The 16856-nt window shown below is 32.2% G+C and overlaps 1 protein-coding gene across 2 annotated transcripts in view; it reads left to right on the top strand.

Moving 5' to 3' along the window:
* PAN3 (poly(A) specific ribonuclease subunit PAN3) overlaps window positions 1-16856 on the top strand; it is a 139668-nt gene that overhangs the window by 64017 nt on the left and 58795 nt on the right. The window lies entirely within an intron of this gene.

The raw sequence follows: 16856 nt of genomic DNA, 5'->3' as shown, positions 1-16856 counted from the left end.
TTCCTTCCTTCCTTCCTTCCTTCCTTCCTTCCTTCCTTCCTTCCTTCATTCTTTTGTATCTGATACCCAAGAGATTAGGACGAAGGAAAAGAATAGACTTAAAGAAGAAATGAGTAACTTTAACATTACCATATAAGTAATTTCTTCTTAAGAAATTTTAAAAGAATATTATTAGACATGTATAATATATCTAAGAATAGCAGTTAGTACTGGCTTATTTAAAATGAATATTGACATTTATCATTTTTTAGTCATAAGGGACACACAGTAGTCCTGGGCTTAGATTTTAAGCATTCTTTTATCGGTATTTTTTGGGTAGGAGAGAAGTGAGGTTTGGAGGTTGGGGCTGAAAAAATAGTTTTCACCCTTCCTAGCCACAGAAGCAGATCTATTATTTGTTATAAAGAAACAGTTGTTCATTGTTTATGGAATTAGTTCCTTTCGAATATTTAGGTGAAAATGGTGAAGATGTTTTTATAAGAGTATCTTCTAGTTAGAAGAAATATCAGGGCTTTGATATCTACCTAAGTTCTCTGTTCGATATTAGGAGGATATTTCAGTGGGCCCAATTAAAAATTGACATTTAAAATTGTGAGTGAAAGGTATAGTTGTCTTAGATGAATCAAAACTTAGTATGTTGACACTTTCCACGAATCAACAAAGATTGTACTCTAGAGCCATCTGAGACAGACCAATATAAATAACTAATCGTTGCCCCCCCCCCCCCAAAAAGCAGTTTTTCATGAACATGGGCAGTTACAAGAGTCACATTAAGAGTTTTCCCCATTTACATTATAATAAACTAAATTGTCATTTCCCCAAAATTATTAATACAATAAATATAAACTCTTATAGAACTTTGTATCTTTAATGCATTTCACATGCAACTTTGTATTTATTTGTATACATTTTCTCCCCCCTCCTCCTCAACTGCATTGTAAGCTCCTTTAGGGAAGCAATAGTTTGCTAGTTATTTTTTCATTGACCTCAGTGCCTTGCACACAAAAATACAAAATAAAGTTTGAATTGAATTGAATAATAGGTACCATTTATCACATTATTTCCTTCCATTTAAATGGCTTATCTAAAAATAAGGGCAAATTTTATCCTGTTTCCAAAAGTTACACTTTCATAAAAAGTTTTATCATCAACTGAAATCCTCACTTATAAATATTATCTTCCAGGGCATGGAAACGGTGGTGATTTGAAGTTGCAAGATCAGGGCTTTGCAGAAGATACAGTTTAGTGCATTTAAAAAAAATGATTCTTTGCTCAGTTCTGACACTTCTGCTACTTTGCTAGAGATTAACACTATTTCTGTCTTCTTGGCATTCTTCAGTCTTCTAACTGATGATTTTCAGTTGTTAGAAATTCATTCACAACTTGTTCATTGATCTTTTCATTAAAAACCTCTCCTCTTTCCATCAAAATGTATTGAAACCTGACATGTTCATTATATGTCTTAAAAAGTTGGGCTTACTTTTTGAGTCACCTTCATGTAAACTAAAACAATGTCTTTTCGTCTGATGTATTTTGCAATAGTATGAAAAATGTACAATTGAATTTAACCTTTTATTAATTCAGTAGGAAGTAAAATAATTTAGTGACATGTACCAAGAATTAGAGCAAGGGGAATTTTCTTTTAATGTTTATGTTTTTGAGTTATATTGTTAAAATGTAAATTAAGGATTTTACTTTTTCCATTATTTAAAAGTCATTTTTGTACATGTGCTTATTTTCTAAGGTTAAGTGTAAAGAAGTAAAAGTTTGACAACTTATATGCTTTGATTTTGAGTCTAGCAAATTAAAGGCCTTTTAAAATTGCATATATCAACAGGATGTGCCACTTTTTATTAGCTGTCCTTTTGTTTTCTGCCTATCTTTTTTAGGACAATAAATCATTTGACTGATTAAAGTTTAAGATGATCTCATAAGAAACAAAACAGAATTATCTTATGTAGTACTAAAAAAGGACAGAAGCTGAGAAACTATTTTAAAGCCTGCTAAACAAAATTCATATAACCAAATTTTCTTTTAGACATAGCTATTATTGTATACATGTCTTCAGATCTTCTCATATTGAGAAGTTTTCCTTGACTTTTTTTTCCTAGGTTCAGTGACACTTATTAATTATATGACTTTAGGCAAGTCACAATTCCTTTGATATTTTGTTTACTCAGTTGTAAAATTGAGCAAATAAAGCTTGTACTATTTCATAGGGCTTTTGTGAGGAAAAAATACCTTAAACATTAAAGTACTCTATGAATGTGAGCTGTTATTTGTTCTTAAGGAAAATAATACTAGAGTTTTAGGAATAATGGCATGACTATCCCAAATACATGTTAACAATTATATTATTATCCTTTTTACAACAAAAAGAATTTCATTATGAAAGTTAGTTGACTGTTTCTTTTTCAATTAGATTTTCTTAAGAATATTTACTTTGGTAGTAGGCATTAGAAAGATAACTCTATACTAACAGTTGCCATAAAACAGCCAAAATTATTTAGTAGAAATAGACATTTGTGTTTTGAGGTGATATTTTGGAATTTTGTTAAATAATAACATAGAAATAATACCAGAATTATAATTTAGTAGAATTTTAGTTAATATGTAGAACACGTATCAGAAGACTTTTAAAAGAAAGTGGGTCAGCAGAGCAGTTAAAGACTTTGCCTTTGTTGTGGGGAAGATCCAAAGGAGATAACAACATGGTTGAGAATTTTTTTTTTTAAATTGCATCTGATTCAGTGAGTTCTTGATCATTATCATCTGAATGATCCATGCATGAGTATTGAATAAATTAAAATTATAGGACAGCGTATCTGAATCAAGATTCTTTGACTGCAGCCAAGATGGGTAGTCTAAGAACTGAGACCAGTTCATGGGATGATTAGCAGCCAGAAGGTAGTCAGGAGCTAAATTCCAGGTGTGCCCCACCTAATATCGTTAATTGTTTCCAGGAAAACAGGATACCCTTTACAGAGGACATTTTGTTCCAGAAGAACAGTGATTATGCACATGCTGTCAGCTGTTAGTGATGATAAACAACTTGATTCCGGGGGGAGTTACTTCTGCTGAGTGTTTAAATCCAACTTTAGGTTTTTGTGTATCTTGGGGTCCCCCATTCCTGAAACTCACTCTCTTCTCATCTCTGTCTCTTGACTTCTGTGGCTTCCTTCAAGTCTCAGCCACAATCCCACCTTCTGCAAGAAGCCTTGCTTATTCCCCTAATGCTAGGATCTTCCCTCTGAGATTATTTCCAATTTATCATTCATATATACACATTGTTTGTTCCTAGTTGTTTGCACATTGTTTTCCCTATTATACTGTCAGCTCCTTGAGAGCAAGGACTAGTGTTTTGCCTTTATTTGTATCTACCGTGTCTGGTACATAGTTGAAACTTAATAAATGCTTGTGGACTTGACTTGGGGTGATTTATAGTGGGTTTTTTAGACGCTATGGTAGTTCTAGATCATTATATATGTTAGTGATATTATACTTTAATCAGTCTTGGCCATGTCATTTTTATGTAGGGTATACATGAATGCTTCATTTTCTCCATTTGTAAAATGATGTGGTTGGACTAGAGGACTTGAATTCCCTTCCAGCTCTTGATCTCTGACCCTTTGTTGCATATACAAGAGCCAGAGATGTTTTAGAAAAGCATTCCACACATAAACCTGTTCTTCTGTTCTTTGCAGATAATCTTGACTCAATTGATGTTTCACCAAATTGCCTAACAATTCTTAGTTTTAAAATAATACTTGTATAATTCTAAAGTTGTTAACTATATTTTGACAATTTGAATTGTTAATAGATTTTTTTGTCTTAAGGTAATAAATATAAATTTTCTTGCAGATGTACGTATCCACTGTACCATGTTTCAAGCACCCACTTCTCCCTGAGAATCTTTACTGACTATTCCAACCCACATTAATCTTCCTTGAATTGCTTTTGCACTTATCTTCAGAATTAGGTTGTTTAGTGTGTTATTATTCTTTTGTTGTATGTCAGTCATGTCCCCTGTTAGATTCCTTGAGAACAAGGACCTTTTATGTATCTTTGTGTTCCATATAGCATTTGTATGTATCTGGACAAGTAGAAGATGTTCAATAAGTATTTGTTTGATTAATTAAGCAATTTACAGCCTTTCTTTTTTTATTTTATTTTTAGGCAAGGTTAAGTGACTTACCCAGTGTCACACAGCTAGTAAATGTCAAGTGTTTGGTCTGAGACCAGATTTGAACTCAGGTCCTCCTGAGTTTAGGGCTGGTACTCTATTCACTGTGCCACCTAGCTGCCCCATTTACATCCTTTCCTGAAGAAATAGCGTATTTAATGGAGGAAGACAGCCTTTAATTGTGATGTATGGTGGCTTTTATTTTTAGGGACTTTTATTTTATACTAGACCTGTGATTTCATTGTAGGGAGCTCCTGATAAGTAGCTTCCTCTCCCAGTACAAGTTGGCACCTTCTTTGCAATTTATATTCTTAGAATGTTGCAGAAAATCCTGGAGGTAAAGTGACTTTTCTCACAGTCAGTATGCATCAGAGATGTGGCTTAACTTCGAAAGTACTGTAATTTTCAAGTAGATAGTAAACAAATAAGAAAGAAACCTTACTATTGAAAACAGACTTGAATCATTTTATGTCTTAACACAGGCTAAGATATTCTTTTTTTTAAACAGATTTTTATTGATATCTTCCATTTTTTACGTTGTCAGTTAGCCCCAGTATCCTGTCCCGTCCTCCACCCAGAGAGCCACTTCATATGACAAATAGTATTTTTTGAAGACAAAAAACAAAGAGAAAAAGAAGAGGGGAAAAAAGGCAGCACAGCTGATCAATACATTGAAGAAATCCAAAAAGTTGTGCAATGTATAGTATTCACGAAGGGGTGGGTTGAGAGTGTCCTCTCATATCTCTTTATTTGAGTCATTCTTGTTCTTTATAATTTTATTACATTAACTTTTGATTTTTTTTGTGCGTTTTTGTTCTTTCCATTCACATTATCGAAGTTATTGTGTGTATTGTTGTTGTTTGTTTTGTTTTGTTTTTTGGCCCTGATGACTTCATTCTGTATCAGTTCATGTAGCTTTTTGTATACTTCTCTGTATTCATCACATACATCATTTCTTAAAACACTGTAATATTCTATTACATTCATTTACTACAGTTTGTTTAGCCATTCCCCAGATGATGAGCATCTACTTTGTTTTTAATTCTTTGCTATCACAAACAGTGCTGGTAATAAATTTTTGGTACGTATGTGGGTTTTCTTCTTATCGGTGGCTTCCTTGGGGTACAAGTCCAATAATGGAGTCTCTGGTTCAAAAGGTATGACCATTTTAATAACTTTTGCAAATTGCTTTCAAAAATGGTTGTACCATTTAACAGCTCCATGAATAATTATATTAATGTGTCTGTCATTCCGCAACCCTTCTCACACTGAGTATTGTCATTTTTTGTCATCTTTGCCAATTGGCAAGGTGTGAAGTGAAAACTCAAAGTTGTTTTGATTTGCTTTTCTCATTATTTGTGATTTGGAGCATTCTTTCATATGGTGGTGAATACTTTGCAATTCTTGAGAGCTGTTTATTCATCTCCTTTGAACATTTGTCTTTTGGGGAATGGCTATCAATATTATATACATTTATTAATTGTTTACATATCTTAGATATCAAACCCTTATCAGTAAAATTTGACACAAAGGTTTTTTTCCCCATTTGACCACTTCCTTTTTTATCTTATATGCATTCATTTTTTCTATGCAGAAGCTTTTCAATTTCATGTAACCAAAGTTATCTATTTTATCTTTTTTAATTACCTCTATCTTTTATTTGGTTAAGAATACATCTTTTACCCATAATTGTGAGAGGTATGTGACCTTTTTTTCTAATTTTTTATAATATGATCGTTAATATTTAGGTTATGTATACATTTAGAATGTATCTTGTGTGCTATAAGCTATTGGTCTAAGACTAGTTTCTGACATACTGCTTTCTAGTTTTCCCAGCAATTTTTAAACAAATAAGGAGTTTTTTTTACCAGGTAATTTATTTTTCCACTTTATCAAACATTGGGTTATTGAGTTCTGTTGTTTCTGATTATCCCCTGTATGGTCTTTTTTAACTGTTTTGGTTTTGTTAACTACTGTTTTATAATATATTTTGATGTCCAAAAATGCTATTCCTTCTTAATTCCTACCTGTTTTCATAATTTGCCTTAATATTTTATATCTTTTCTTCCCTACTCATATGAATTTGGTTATTATTTTTATCAAGTTCTATAAAGTATTCTCTTGGTAGTTTAATTGGTATAGCTTTAAAAAGTATAAATTAATTTTGATAGCATTATTTTTATTTTATTGGCTTGGCCTAACCATAAGCAATAGATACTCTTCCAGCTATTTAAGTTCTTTATTTCTTTAATTGATGAATCTATACTTTTTTATGTGCTTCAGGAGGTTGATTGCCCAGATAGTTTATGGATATTTTTATTTTTATTTTTTTTTCAAATGGAATTTCCTTTTCTATTATTGCTTCTTGGATTTTATTATTATATAGAAAGACTGCTGATTTTTGCAGGTTATTGTGTAGCCTGCAGCTTTTCCAAAGCTACTAATTGCCTCAGTTAGTATCTTCTGATTCCCTAGGATTTTCTACATATACCATTATATCATCAATGAATAATGATGGTTTTATCTCCTTTTTATTGTTTTGTTTTTAATTTCTTTTCTGTTTTCTAATTGATATTGCTAACACTTCCAGAACTTTATCAAATAATAATGGGGAGAATGGGCATCTGTGTGTCACTCCCTTATTTATTAGAAAAGGTTATAGTATGACCCCATTGGATATGATAATTGGTTTTGAGAGGTTGCTTTTTGTGATTTTTTTTTTGAAACTGTCCCTTTATGCCTGTGCTTTATAAGGTTTTTGGCATAAATGAATGCTTTACTTTCTTTTTGTATCTATAGACATAATCATGGTTTTGGATGTTTTGGTTTTTAATATGATTAATTGTTGATTGTTTTCCTAATGTTGAACCATCCCTGTGTCTTTGGTAAAAATTCTACTTGGTCAAAATGAGTGATTTTGTAGATAAATTGCTGTAATCTGACAAGATTTGTTAAAAGTTTTGGATTAATATTAATGATATTAGCCTATAGATTTCCTTCTATATCTTTTTCTGGTTTAAGTATATGAACTTAAGTATATATTTGTCTCATAAGAGGATTCTGGTAGGGTGGTTTCTCAATTTTTGAGAAAAATTTTTGAAGTACTTATTCTTTAAATGTTATTTGAGAGAATTCTTCTGTTAATCCATCAGGACCTGGAGTAGTTGTTGTTGTTGCTGTTCACTTTTTTTCTCTCCTTTGGTTGTTGAGATTGGGTTATTTACAGGTTATTTATATACATTCTTATACCTTTTAAAATTTATGTGAACATTAAAAATTGTATGACTCATTTTTTGTAATATCTTGACTTTTCATCTGTGTATTTAATGGAATCATTGTAATACTTTTGGGATTCTCTGTTTTTAGGATTGCTGTTTTACTTTTCATAGTGATCAAAGACTAAGGTTAGGTATCCCCAAACTTTTTGTGAGAAGAAATTACTTTTCATATGCCTGGAGCCTTTAGATCTGCCTCAGATTGTAATTACCGGACATAGAGGTTCTGACATTCCAGAAACAGGGATTGTGGAACTGAAGTACTACTGCTTTCTGTACATTTATTCTTTCCTCTTAACTGGAAATTTCAGGAAACTGAGAAAACTTATTATCTGAAGAAGTTGGATGGGATGACCTGTAGGGTGCTTTCTGAGTATTAAATACTATACTTTTCTTCTCTAGATTTTGGTAGTCATTTATGGGATCAAAGCTGGTTAGGAAGGAACAAAGATAAACTAACCACTCTGAAAGTGAGGACTAGTTAGTAGGCATTTTATGAAACGGTTGCTATATACAAGGCTGTGCTCAGTACTGGGACCAGCAGGGTTAAAATCTTCCTTAAAACTATTTTTAAAATGTTCCTTTGATCCTTTTCAGAACAATTCAGCAGCAATGCCCCTGGGATGGGTAAGGGACTTTTCCTCTCTCTTTCTTCTTCTTTTTCGGTTCTCATTTTTCTTATTTGGCTTCTGTGGTTCCTTGAACATGGAGCCTTATGGAAGGGGATGAATTAAAGAGGGATGGCTGTGAAAGCCCTAACATACTCAGCATGGTTGTCAACCTCTCCTCCAAGGGGCTTGTAGAAAACTAGAATTAAGCATCATGCTGTCTGTAGTTGTCAACATTTTTATTACTCTATTGTATTATTCTCTTCTGTGATTGGCATTTTAATTACTTATTTGTGGCATTTTTTAAAAATCGTATTCAGATTTTACTATGTAGCTTTCAGGGTATGTTGAAGAATTGAATGTATTCAAAATCAAGAGATCTGGTACAGACTTTTAGACTTCATCGCTTAGTGAAATGCAGCAATCTTGTAGGCATTTTGTTGATAGAGAATACCATAAACACCACACTGATTTTAAAATTATAGTTTATTAGCTCCATGATGCTAACAGCTAGGCTGATGAATTCCACCTTCCTTCCTTTCTAGGGATGGTGTTTGCTTGAGTCAAATAACATAACTCCACTACAGCTCAGCTTCATATGGTGCGTATTAATGCAGTTTGGGATTTCACGTAATTGCAAAAATCATGTTAGGTTCACCTTACATATCTAGATTTCTTACATACAATTTTTCACTCTCTAGGAAATTAGCTTGTTTTTGTTTGCATCAAAAAATGCAAGAAACAACTTCAAACTCTCTGCTGAGTATGGTAATACAGATGTTTCCTTAGAAATTTTTTTTTTCATTTAACTCCAGAGGGTAGAACTAGGAGCAGTGGGTGAAAGTTACAAAGAAGAAATTTAGATTTGGTGTCAGGAGGGAAAAAAAAAATCCTAAAAAAACCAGAACAAAATATAAAAACCATCCTAACAGTTATCTAGCTGTCTAAAAATGGAATTGGCTACCCAAGAGGTTGTGGCCCCATCATTGGAGCGCTTCAAGCAAAGGCTGGATGACTCCTTCTCAGGTATGTTGTGGTAGGGATTCTTTTTCAAGTGTGGGTTGGACTAGGCGGCAATTGAAGATCCTTTACAACTGAAATTCTATGGTTTAGTGTTTATCTAACGAGGAGAATGAGGTTTTCTACATAATTGAATTGTCCAAACAACCAAGATTCATTCCTCTATCCCCACCAAGTGTTAAAACTTTTTTTAAATTTTAAGCTTTTTTGGGTAAGAAATATTCCTCAAATGTATGACACTTGGAATATTCTAATAAGAATTTAACTTTTGGGGGGATAGTTCCAGCTAATCATTATGAATATAAAATATTATAATTTGCTGTTAACAGTTTTCAGGGGTCTTTTGAATTATATAGTGCTCTTTTTCTCCACGTTGTGAAGCCTCAAAGTGATTCCACTGTTGACTGGCCCTTCTTTAAACTTTCAGTGGGCCTTTCATTCAATCTACTGTTTCTGGTCTATAGTATAGCTCAGAAAACAAATAACTAAGCTTATTGGAATTTTTAAAAATAAGAGTAAGCAAGCTTGGTGTGCTCCTTTTAAGATTTGTGAAATTTAGTACATGAATTTTTTGACATGAGTTTGTTTACTCAGTCTTTTTTCAAAAAGACTCCTTCTACCCCTCCAGTCCTTGACTGTTTCAAATAATTGGGGTTACCATATAATGAACCTTTAAATAAATGATAAGTTAGTATACTAGGTGGTACTATACTTACATTTTAAGTAAAACTATTAGCTGGAATTTTCTCCTATCTGGAATTGAATTAAATTGCTAATAGTAGTTCAGAGCAGTTATTGCAGTGCCTAATAGCTTTTTGAAAACATCTTTAGATGTTTGCTCTAGCCATTATGCCTGCTTAACTTTTTGAGCTCCATGAAGTCAGAAATAATAAAGAATGAGGAATTAACTCTGTTAATATTCTAAGACATATTTCATTTTAAATTTGTAAAAGTCACATTATAAAGTCATGGGAAACAGTTAAATGTACGTAGACTACTCGTTGATCATGATATAATGTTTCTGGAAGTGAATATTAAAATTAAAAATCCTAATGCACTAAATGCCTGTTGGGACCAGTCTTTTTTTATTTGTAAAAGCAGCTTCAAAATTAGAAGGAATCAGTAGAGAAAATTATCTAATCCATAAATACTCACTTTACCTTTTCAAAAGGTAAGATTAAAAGTTTTTGTCAAATTTTTTTAACATGAGACAGAAGTATAACTGAATTAAATAATGATAGATAGCATTTATATAGCACTTTAAGGCTTCCAGATATCTCTTTTTATGAATACTATCTCATTTGATCCTAACAACAGCTCTGTGAGGTAAGTACTACAAGCATCATTGCTTGCATTTTATAGACGAGGGCAACTTCTGCTACTCAGAGAATTTAAGTGACTTATTCATGATGACTAACATACTAAGTGTTAGAGAAAGAATGTAAAGTCACACCTCTCTTGACTCCAAGTCCTGTGTTCTTTCTACTACTAGTGCTTTTTCTAAAAGAAAAATACTACCACAACTAAATAAGTTGTGAGCAAAATTTATTCTTATCTTGGAAGGACAAATCTTTTAAGATCTTGGAAGGACTTTTAATCTCAATAGTGTTTGTTTAGACCAAAACCAGTAATGCCATTATTGATTGTTAAATGATGACTTCTTATTCACCTCTAGTGTGCTTTTTTTTTTAAAATTTATTTCATTTTATTTTTTAGGCAAGGTAAAATGACTTACCCAGTGTCACACAGTTAGTAAGTGTCAAGTGTGTGGTCTGAGGCCAAATTTGAACTCAGGTCCTCCTGACTTCAGGGCCTGTACTGTATCCACTGTGCCACCTAGCTGCCCCTGTGTTGTGCTTTAACAAGGTTCTCTGTACTGAACAAGCTAGGGATGTTCATGTAACTTCTGCCACAAGGCAGAGGTGAGTAAGAGAGAAACTGCTCCTGATTAGTTGCTCCTTCCCCTTAAAATAGTTATGAGGGTCACCTCCCACAGGCCGGTAGATAAAATACCAGAATCCCTTTGGTTTGATAATGTGAAAAACTGACCTAGGAGTAAAGAACAGTCATCCAGGTGAGAGGATTAAGGAATGTGTTAGCTCTACTGTACTGCCTTGTGTGAAAGGAACCTGAGATAGAGTTAAGTAAAACAAAGGTCTTGCCCCAAAACAGCGAGGACTAAGTTCAAGATGAAGAAAAGTATTAGGTCTAATTGAAAGATTGTGAAAGTTTTGATAGCCCATGTGATTTTAAAATGTATTATTAACAAAATTCAGATAATATTTGGTGTTATAATAGGTCACATTTATGTGGGGCTTTAATGCTTTCTTCATAATAATTTTGTGAGGTAGGAGGTGTAAGTTTTGTTTATTTTCATTTTACAAATGAGAAAACTGAGGCTCACCAAGGTTACGATTTGCCCACAATCATACAGGGAGTTGCAGAATTTAGATTTGCACACCGTTTGGATTCATAACAACAAAACTGCTTGTGTTGTGTGGATGGAATTGTCAGTGACTATCCTAGAAAAATCCTTTGTAAAGATTTGTGTTTTAGAGAACTTGGATCATTTTCATAATCCTGAGAATATTCACTACATGAAATTCTTTGTTTTTATATCATGATAAATTTGTAGTACAGTGGTATATTGGTAACTTGCCTAGACTCTCAGAAAATTGAGAGGAAACCAGAAGTAGTATAACTTTAGTTACTTTTCCCAGAGGCTGTGTAGGCTGAAGTATAAGAAATTGAGTTATACTTAATTTAAGAAAATTTAGGTAGATGAGATAGATATTTTGTATATGAATGTGGTTCTGAACATTTGGATATTAACAGTTAGAACTGTAGTTCTAAAAACAAATGCATGTGTTTCATTTGTGGATTTTTCATTATCTTTTTCACTTAGTTTTTCATCTAAATAGAAATATATTGTAGGCGTCTATTTAGTTAATAGTTTGTGAAAAGTATATTTATAAAACTAGGATATGGGTCTCTCTTATTCAGCTTATCTATAGATCCTGGTGTACATTGGGATGTTGGACCTTGGATAGAGTAGATGAAATAGAATTAGAAATAGAGTGTTTTAAAATAGGATATAACTCAGAAATTGAGGAATCTAAAACATTGGTGAGAACAGAATTTAATTTACTCCTTTTGGACTCTGACATCTTAAAAAAAGTAGTTTCTTTTCTCTTATTTGATGAAATGTGTTATTTTAGTAATAGTTTATGATTTGACTTTATTTTACCTCTAGGTGGAACATCTTTACTTATGACTGTCTGAAGCTTCTCACGTTTGGAGTAAATACAAAGCTATGAGATAGATTTCATGGAGAATTTTATTTTGATAGGCAATAAAACTGATGATAGCTACATATTTGTATTTGCATGTATTAAGAACTTAATGTAATTGTTTTCCTTTAGGGAATCCATGTTTCTGGATTGAGCATAGGGCTCTGTTTATAAGTAAGTGATGTAAAGGTTTCTTTCTTTTTTCCTTTTTAATTATAAAAGTTATTTAAGTTATTTAAAATTTTATTAAAACTAAATAAAAATTCATTTAAAATTTCCATGGTGGAAGGCATCATGCATGTATCATACCTCTAACAAAATTTTCAAATCAGGGCTCTGTGAAACTTGAAAACAAAAAATAAGTGTAGAGAATGGGATTTTTTTTTTCTTTAAATCATTGGACATCTAATATGAATGAGCTTTTTTATATCATTGATTGTTTTGTAGCTTCCAGTCTATTGGTGTGATTGGGAGAATGACAGTATGACACTGCACAGTTGGACTTGATAAAACAAGAATAAAATTAGAAAAAAATACTTTGTAGCCTGATTAAAATCTTTTACCAGATTGATTATGTTTTATAATAATTTTAATGTAAAAAGTGAGACAGTGAATGTAGTTTGGTTTTAAATGTTCTGCTGTTCAAAGAGAAGACCTTGATTTCAATGAATATTCAAGCTCTTAATATTATACTCTTCCTTTTTATCTTAGCAAAGGGATCTGTAATCATTGTCATTATATATACTCATTAGTAGACATTTCTTGGCACCATTTTGAAATAGGTTCGCATTTTGATTCGCTACATTTAGATATTTAAATGGATGCACAGGAAGGTTATGATTTGTTAGGTTATATGTTATTTGTCATTGAATTTATTTTATATACCTCCCTCAGTCCTACTCCCTGCCTCTAAACATCCCACAGAGGCATATTTTTCATGAGTTTTCAATGTTTATTAACATACTTAGTGATATATTTGAAGATACTTTAGTATGTAACGAAACTTTGTGAATTGGGGCTTAATTCGTTCACTCCATCACACAAAATGAAAATTGAACTTAGAGTTTCAGTCTGTCATCAGATTCTTGCTGACATGTTCATCCATGTAATCTCCTTGATGAGAGATTGTTTCTATCTTAAACTTTATGAAAGGATTCTAATTGTCATTTTACTTAACTTTTTTCAGCAGAGTTTGTAAAATTTAAAATGAAATTTTCAGCGTCTTTTCGTTAAACATTTATTAATGTTACAAATTTGCTTTCAAATTTAAATTTGGCTTGGAAGTTCTTAAAATTTTATTTTGATAACATTAGCATGTATTTTAATACATTGTTGAAGAAACACGTGTAAATACAGGGAATGGATGATAAGTTCCTTTACTCTTAATCGAATACTCTTAAAAATCCATAGGCATTTGCCTTGAGATTTTTAAGTACATGTTCAGAATTGATTTGTTTGTTTTAATAGAATTGTATATATTTAAACTAAAATTAAGAATGTGTAAATCTTTGTGGTATTTTTACTAATGTTCTGTTTTAAATTTTACTATGTAAACCACTTTGCTTAACCCTGACTTTCTAGTACTTAATATAGTCTTGGATTTTAATTTTTGATAAGGATATATTAAAGAGTACTATTCCTGCATATCATCCTTTGTCATTTAAAAGCTTCTAAATAGAATTCATCTGATTTTGGTCTTAAATAATAACTGGAAGGTGTTTTAACTCAAAATTTATTAAAAATATAGAATATGTTATTCTGTCAGTAACATTGGTTACACTAACCTTAATCGTATACTTTATGCATTCTAGAGAGGCAGTCATGTATAGATGGTATAGTAGATAGAGCGTTGGACTTATAATCAGGATGACCAGAGTTTGAATTCCTTCTCTCACACTTACTTGCTGTGTGACCCTGGGCAAGTTACTTAACCTCTGAGCTTCAGTTTCCTGATCTGTAAAAGGGGAATAATATCACCTACCTTTAAGGGTGCTTGTGAGAATCTAACTAAATGTGCATTATTTTTAGAGGAGATAGAAGGAAGGACTTATTCCAAATGTTTCTAAATGTAGGACAATAGTAGACCACAAATTTCCATTTGTTTCTGTAAAAAGGAGAAGGCAAAGATTCTGTCTTCAAGTTTTTTCTCTTTTAGCTACATTGGATTTTATGCCATGGATATATTGCTATCTACTTAAACTCATGTGGAAATATATTCAATTAGCTACAAGTGCTTAGGAGGTCAGGTACATGTCTTATTTTTCTTCTGTTTCCTAGAATATTGTGCACACATAGTAGGTACTTAATGTTTGTTGAGTGTTTTGTTGAAAGAAAAGGGCTATAATCATCTATTATCATTGGTTTCTTTCCTCAGACTTCAGGATCAATTTTAATCTGTCCTACAGAAATTGAAATCTCCTTAAATCTCAACAAGAGATTTTATAACTTCCTTTAAAGTTACCTGTTACCAACTCTCATGATCAGGCAGTGACAAAGGTCCTTAATTTAGTAACTTAAAGCCTTCTTTACTGTTCTGGGAATAGTTGAAATGGAAAACAGTCACATTGTGAGTGGAATGTAGTTCGCATACTCATTAAATTATCTCTCAGTACTCTCTTCACACTGAATAATCAAAGTTGCTTTAAATGTCCTACTAGATCTTATTTTTCAATACTTCACTTATCCTTGTGTTGTCCAGAGCCTGAAACTTAACATATTATTTCAATAATGTTCAATTTGGTGATATGTATAATTATAATTAAATAAAGGAAAATAGCATGTTTTCTAGTCTCAACTAGTAATTTTTCTATTTCTAGAAGTATTTGAGTCTGTCTTAAAACGTGTTTAAGCCCTCTTTTCATCTATGCAGAACGTAACTCATCCACACCTTCTTATCCAGTATGTTTACTGACCATTTTAGCCTATTAATCCTTCATAGAGAAACTATCCAACACAACAGAGGCCATCTTTTAGGTTCTTTAAAGCAATTTCTATATACCAGTGCCATTGTTAGGCTGTGTCTATTGTCTGTTACTCTTGCTACATCACAGAGACAGTCTTCTTTTTTAATTGCAACATTTCCTGGATAATATCGCTCATTCCACTAGTGTGTAAGTATATCATTTTTAGTATTCTACTTTTGAACTCTCTGTATCTTTCTATTGTCCTCTGAGTCACTTGCCATTTTGATTTTTCAAGATTTATAGTAACCTGTGAATTAACCTACAGTTAAGAAGCACCACCAGGGAATTGATGGTTCAGAAAATGGATTTTTGTACCAAGAAGCAGTAGATACAACCACAAAGTTATTTGTTTAGTGATCTTATTTTTAATCAATATCTATATCATAAAGTGTTCAACTGGAAAGAAGGGAGTTCCTGTAAATGAAGAAGTCTTTTATTTTGTTGATTACATCAAGCTTCAGAATACTTTGGAAATTTCTTAATGAGATTTATGACCTTTCAGAAGAAATCAGCTTCTTAGTCTTCATAGACTAAATCAAGTTGATGAACAATGCCTATTGTTAGAGTATGACATATGTTAGAGTATTTAGTGGACAGAACATTCATTTAGTTTATGATACATATAATTCTAGGTCCAGGCTGTATTACATTTGGGAAATTATATAGTGTTTTTAACATCCCCAAGTTCCTAAATAAGCTTTTACATGAAATTTAAAATTTAAAATAAAAGTTGTATAACTTACATGTCCCCAAAAGTATTACTGTATTTATGAATCATAATCTCACAAAATTCAATTCAACAAGCATTTATTAAGCATCTGCATTGTACTGGGAACTGTCTAAAGCACTGGGAACATAAAGCAAAGATTAAAGGCAACCCTACCCTTGAGGAGCTTACATTCTGCTAAGATTTTGATTAATGAACTCCTGTTAATGGAAGGTGTAGTGTGGTCAGAGTTAACACACCTGAAATCTGTTGTAGACACATTTCCCTGCTTCAAAATGATCAGTTTGTTTTGATCACAGTTTTTGTCATTTGATCTTCTGATTCATTCAACTAAAACTTAGCATCTGTTATGTGCAAGGCAGTGTGCCAGATGCCATGTATCCTGTATGGAAAGTAGTCAATTCTTAATTTTCAAAGATGTATTACCACATTTTAAATTTAGTATCACTATATTTTAGATTAGAAAAAAATTAAGTCTAAATTGTACTAATGGTAGGAGAGATTGTTTACTAACCAAAGTTATCAGTAACTAGACTAGACTGCCATTTAGACTCAAACACAGGAATGTTATATGTTAGAACAAGGTATTGAAATAAAGGGCAATGCCATGAGTGTCTGGTTTAAATCTTTGGCAATAGTATTTGTGTCTGTCCCATTCTTCCCCTTGCCTACCCTGGCTTAAGGTGGTATGTAGCTTAATTTCACTAGAAGAGAGAAAAAGCCCTATTTGTTTACTCTTCCTCAATGAAGTTTTGCATAAAAACAGACATAGCTTTGGAGTAATTCATTA

Source organism: Vombatus ursinus, unplaced genomic scaffold (genome assembly GCF_900497805.2).
Source record: "Vombatus ursinus unplaced genomic scaffold, bare-nosed wombat genome assembly UNPS02014813.1, whole genome shotgun sequence".
Taxonomy (NCBI): domain Eukaryota; kingdom Metazoa; phylum Chordata; class Mammalia; order Diprotodontia; family Vombatidae; genus Vombatus; species Vombatus ursinus.
This window is presented reverse-complemented; position numbering and strand designations above follow the sequence as displayed.